The following is a 6,131-nucleotide window of genomic DNA, read 5'->3' as shown; positions in this document are numbered from 1 at the left end:
AAATTTCCTCTTCCACAAATGACACCGGATCTGCTCTTTTATGGGTTTATATGGAGCCAAACTCATCACTTCCCTTGCCTCTGCTCTCTCCATATTCGAGACCTCACTTAGTTAAATCCTCCCAGTTACCCATACTACAAACCTGAGTCATTTTCTCTTTCTTTCTCCCTTGCTCCGTTATCAAGTCTGGCCTGACTTAAACTCCTCAGTAGGCCTCAGTTATGTCCCCTTCTTTCCTTTCTTATTCCACTCTTCTAGTTTAGGCCTATTCAGTCTTGCTCTCTACCTCCCTTGCTGCTGCAGCCTCTTAACTGTAAGTTTCTGCCATTGTAATTCCCTTCAAATCCTTTCCCTGAGTGACTTATCTAAAAAGCGGATCTGAACATGCCACTCACCTTTAATGGCTTCCCCTTACTTACCAGATAAAAATCTAAGCTCTTCACCACAGCATTCAGAGCCTCTGTACATCTCTCCAGCTTCCCTTCTCTCCACTTCCTGTCCTGACCTCACATTCCAACTACACTTCGTTTCATTTGTTTGACACTGCTAAGTGCCAGCCGCTGTCCTAGGCACTTAGCATTCCTTGGGGAACAAAACTAATATCTTTGCCTTCATAGAGCTTATATGGAAGGGAATGGGTGGTGTCAGTAAACAAGAAACACAACAAATAAGCACATTTTACAGGCTCTGGGGGGAGTAGAATTTTAGATCGTCTGATCAAGGTTGTCTATTGAAAAGGTGAAATTTGAGCAAACACTCCAAAGGAGGTGAGACAGTGCACTACATGAATAAACAGAGGAGGAAAATCTAGGCAGAAAGAACAGCCAGTGCAAAGTCCTACTTAGTTCATCAAGAGGAGAGAGCAGAGGGAGTAGTAGGTGAGGTCAGAGAAAAAAACAGGGTGTGTGAGGGTGCTTTTAGACAGGTTCTCATCAGCCATTGTAGTAAGTTGGAGGCTTACTTTGCATTAAATGGGAAGTCAACTACTTGTGGTCACCCCCACAAGCCATAGTGTTTAGACCTTGTGTTCTAATCATATGCTCCCATCTGTTTGGATTGTACCTCTCTCCAGCTGAACTGCTCCTGTAATTCTTTTTGATTGTCTCTGTTACTGCATTTGCCGTATTACTTACAAGACTTAGGTCTTGAGGAAGGATTTTGGTTTTTTCATCTTTGTATCTTCAGTGATCATTAGCAGGCACGTGAACACTTAATGAATAATTAATGATTATAATTGTTTATAGATTGCTACATATGTTGGGTGTTTTATATGTTTGTAAATTCTTAAAACAACCCTACAAAGTGGGCTTTATTATACCTATTTTACAGAAGAGGAAATGAGATTCAGAGAGCTTAAGTAACTTATCACATCACATGACTGGTAAGTATCTGAGCTGGGTTTCAAACTCAGGTGTCTGGCCAAATGCTACACTGCATCCTTTTCATTCATGAGGCTTCCTCACTAGAGTGAATGAAAGATGGATGGAGGGAATTTATTTCTGGTTTTGTTTCTTGCACTTGGTTTTCCTAAGCTTAAACAAATGATCAATTCTACTGTTTATTAATTCATTAAATATTTAATAAGTATCTATTGTGTGCAGGTACTTGGAATATAATACTGAACAGAACATGTAGTCCCTTTCCTTGTGCAGTTTACACTACAGCAGAAGAGACTCACAGTTGTATAAGCAAGGGCAGTAATGTGTAGGCAGTGATCTGATGGAGGAAAGGACAAAAAGTCACTAAGACAACTGTAGCAGCAGCTTCTGACCCAGCCACCCAGGCCGGAGAAAGCTGTAAAATGAAAGCAAATGTCCTGGAGGAAGATGATTCCAAGTGTAATGTACCATTGGCCTGAGGGACACTGAAATTCAGAAAGTGGAGATATGTTCAGCTGTGAATAAAAGAATCCCTTATGGACTTGTATAAGGCACTAGGTATTATATAAAAATCCAAAGAATCTTGCTGTATTCATTTTTTTTCAACTTTGGCTAATGTTAATGCCCTTTTCCCAAATTTGATTACAATCTTTACGTATAAACCCTAAAGCATAAACTTTTTGACCTTTGTTTAATTTCTTTATTTGATAAATTATTTGACTCATTCATTTGTGAAGAAGTAATGCAATGTGTTTCAGTAGTTAATAAAGTCCCAAACTATGGAATCTGAGGGCTTATTCAAATTATTTTGTTCCACTGGAATTTGGTGGTATATTGCATCATTGGCTGGAGTTTGGTAACTGGTTACAGAATGCAAATTTTTGTTACTACGTTGGTGGAAATGAAATTTAATATTTACTCACTTTTAATTACTGTTCAATGGGTGAAATAATCCAGGAAACCATGACAGGTGGTGTGACTGAGACAGGAAGAAGAAAGCAGGCTGGAAAACCAGAGACCCATATTCAGAAAGTAGCATTTTAGTGCTTTCAAACTGATAGAAAATTAATAGGTTGTTCTCAATAAATTTCCCGTTTTTCAAGAGAGGATAAATTTGGCATAATAACTCTAATATATGACTCACTTTTCAAAATTAAAAATTTAAGCATGAAAATAGTTATTCAGACAACTTGAAACTGGTGGTGGTGGCAAGAGAGCAGTTGTTTTTAATAAGAAAATGATGGGGAAGATCAAAGAAGAGCAGGGATCAGGATGTGGGAGTGAGTTCTCTTTATTGCAAACTGCTTTGGAGGGAGGTGAGAGATGGAGATTAGAGATGATGAAGACCTTTCCTTTTGGCTTCTCTGATCTAGCCATGGATGATGAGAGTCCCTCTGGATGAGCGTCAAAGAAAAGACATGGTTAAATGGGTAATAAAAGAAAAAGCAATTGCCCATAAATACTAAGTGTTTTAAGTTTGAAATTTTCCCTTAAAAAAGGGGGGAAAAAAGAAAAAAAAAAGCTTAGTTATTGCAGTTACCATCTACAGCTTGTAAAACACAAGTTTCTCTGATGGAGCAGGTCCAGCAAGTCTTGGTTATAGAAAGAGTTAGGAATATTGTGAGAATCCAAAGAGTCCTGGCAAATATGTGCTTTGAGGCTTTAAAAAAGTGCCCCAGAGGAGTAGAAAATATGCTGAAAAAAAAATAGCAATAAAGTATTTTTTATGTTAAGAACAAAAAGACAGGAAATGTTTTTTTTTTTCAAATATTGTTGCATTTACTCCATCTGGTGAAATAAAATAAGACAGATATGTTATCCTCCACCGTTACACAAAAAAACACCACCAGCAGGCCAGTTAAATGGTGGAGAGCTGCTGCTGTCCTTGGAACAGTATGTATGGCATTCTTGCCCCCCAACCCCCTAAAAAACGCCAACACATGTGCTGTTTCTCTGAGGCCATCAAAAGTTTTTGGCTTATAATCTAGGAGTTTTTTGGTTAATTGAATAACAAAATTACAGAACTGTCATCATTATGTCTAAGGAAACCTTCCCTGTTTGCTAATTTCCTTCCCAAACATTTTTGCCCTAATTACATTTTTGTTGGTGCTTTAGAGGGGCCAGGACAACCCAAGGGAATGTTTCCATTCTAATTGCATCTTTCCTTTCCCAGAAGGCCTGCGTCCTTTCATATCCACCAAACTCACTTGATCACTTGATTAACCGTTGTCCACTTGTTACTGAGAGAAAACAAAAAACAAAAACAAAGAAACACCCAAACAAGCCCTGTGAAATTAACTGGACGTTTTGTTTTTGTTTTTCCCTTGCAGAGATCACAGAGCTGGTGCATATTTTCTGTCAGGCATCCGTTCTTATTCGGGGCTCCAGGTGAAATAGAGAAGGTGTGCGCGCGTGTGTGTGGCGGCGGGTGGGGGTGTGTTCCCGAAACGTCAAACAGGCATCCCAAAGTATTGTGTGTTTGGGGGCCAGTGTCCAGAGCTTGCGTTCAATTTTGAAGAGCTCGATGACCTCCCAAAGGTTAAGAAACATAACATCCAGATTAATTCCTCCATTGTTGCCAGACTGGGATCTTGCTAGGCCCTGTTTGCTGGAAGGTACTGAAAAGATGCCTTGTAAATTCGGTTTAATGAATTTCTACAATAACCTGTGGTATCTTCAGCAACAGCCCTCAGGATTTCACCCGCGGGCACGGGAAAGTTGGTCCCTGTGCTTGGGTTCTCCCCGGGGCGTCCTCGTCCCGGGGAGACCTGGCGCCGCCAGGTTCTGGGCGTCTGGGCTGTCTCTCCCAGAACAACCGACCATCTCCAGATCCGAGAGGGCCTTACAACAGTCTTCCTTGGACGACCCGTCTATGGGATACTTGGGTTCCCCTTTCCTACAGACCTCTGAGGGACGGCAGTAGAGGGAAAAAAGAATATCTCTTAAAAAATAAATAAATAAAATAAAAGGCAGGGAGCCGAGTCCCGGTGCGTTTCCGAGGACGAGCAGGCGCGGCAGCGGCGCGGGAGTCCCGCCGCTTCCCCGTCGGGCGGGCGGCCCCTTGCTCGCCCCCAGCGCCGAGACCCGCTTCCCCGCCGCACAGGCGCAGCGCGACGCCTTCCAGCCTCCCGGAGCTCGCCCTGGAGCCCCGCGGCCCGCTCCACTCCGCTCGCCTCCTCGAGGACGCGCCGGCCGAGGCCCCTCCCCGCCCAGTCCGCGGGTAGGAGCCGGCGCGCGGGCGTGCGGTGGGGAGGGGGGAGAGGGTGCGCTGCGGGGCGCTGGGGTGTCGGGAAGCCACCCCCCCCCGGTTCCAGGCGGGACGAGTGACAGGGCTCGCTCCTGTTCTGGGAGCCCACCCCCGATCCTTGGCTTTCTTCGTGCCTTCCCGGAACACCTAGCTTGTACCCGCGTGGCGCAGGGGAAGCCTCCGTGAACATAGCACTACGTATGGAGGTAAATGGGACGTAAAATGCCGGGGGAAGCTCTGAGGAGCTAGAGTCCGTTTTACGGGCTCCTTTCTCTCACCGAACCCAGATTTACTACGCAGTACCCTTACTGGGGGTGCTACTCTCCCCATTTTACGGAAGGACAGCCAGAGAGATTAAATGGCTTTCCTGGGGCCCTGGCACTGGCTGGCGACGGCCCTTTAAATAAACGTGGCACACCAAGCTTTTGCTTCATCCCAGCTGCCTCCGGCGAAAAGGGTTACCGTGGAAGCAACAATTAACCCAAGTGCCAAGGTTGTGCTCTCCTTCTTCAGTCCAGATGAAGTGGGAAAAGTGGGAGCACAGCGGGCCGGTTCTCAACCTCTTCTCACCTGCCTTCACCGCTTAGTGACCTCTTGCAGTCACCAGCACCTAGAGCCTGGCAGCCCCTCCTCCACCCCCGATAAAATATATATATATATTTACATTTCCAGCCTGAACTTCTCTAAACTCCAACCTCCAGTTTTGTTTATTCAGCTGCCTGCTGGATATCTGTGTCCCCTCGAATGTCTAAAAGATGCTCAAATTTAACTTGTTTAGCTTTGCCTCCAAACCTGCTCCATCCATAGTGTTCCCCTTTCCATTAAGAGCGAACCCTTTTTTTTAGGAGGTGCTCAGGCCAATCATTCTGAAGCCATCCTCGACTCCTCTTACTTTCACACTCCAAATGCAGCCTACTGGAAAATGCTTCAGTGTATCCAGAATCTGACCGTTCCTTATGGCATCTGCTACTACCACTTGGGCCTATACCATCATCATTTCTCCCTTAGGTTATTATGATAACTAGTCTCCATGTTTCTACTTTGCTCCCTGGTGTGTACTCTGTGATCCCATTCTAGCCAGAGTAATCCTGTTTTTTTTTTAAGATTTTATTTATTTATTTGAGAGAGAGAATGAGAGAGAGCACATGAGAGGGGGGAGGGTCAGAGGGAGAAGCAGACTCCCTGCTCAGCAGGGAGCCTGATGTGGGACTCGATCCGGGACTCCAGGATCATGACCTGAGCCAAAGGCAGTCGCTTAACCAACTGAGCCACCCAGGCGCCCCAGAGTAATCCTGTTTTATAAGGGAGCTTAGAACCCCTGGTGACTCCCCACCTCACTGAGGAGCATAGTCTAAATCCTTCAGTCTACACTCCTGAGTGACCACTCCACCTCTGACCCTTCTACTCCCCTTCTCCTTGCCCAGTCCCCTCCCTTCCAGCCGTGGTATTAGTCCTGCCTTAGGGTCTTTTTTGCACTTGCCATTCCTTCTGACTGGAGGCCCCCC

At 45.0% G+C, this 6,131-nt stretch overlaps 1 long non-coding RNA gene across 1 annotated transcript in view; it reads left to right on the top strand.

The window, feature by feature from the left end:
* Window positions 1-4,640: 4,640 nt before the first annotated feature.
* Window positions 4,641-6,131, top strand: part of LOC145722856 (uncharacterized) — a 4,230-nt gene continuing 2,739 nt past the window's right edge. The window contains exon 1 of the long non-coding RNA XR_014147430.1: window positions 4,641-4,832. This is a non-coding gene — a long non-coding RNA (uncharacterized LOC145722856). The remainder of the gene's footprint in view (window positions 4,833-6,131) is intronic.

Source organism: Leptonychotes weddellii, chromosome 8 (assembly GCF_054177405.1).
Source record: "Leptonychotes weddellii isolate Sample4059 chromosome 8, ASM5417740v2, whole genome shotgun sequence".
NCBI classification, from domain to species: Eukaryota; Metazoa; Chordata; class Mammalia; order Carnivora; family Phocidae; genus Leptonychotes; species Leptonychotes weddellii.
This window is presented reverse-complemented; position numbering and strand designations above follow the sequence as displayed.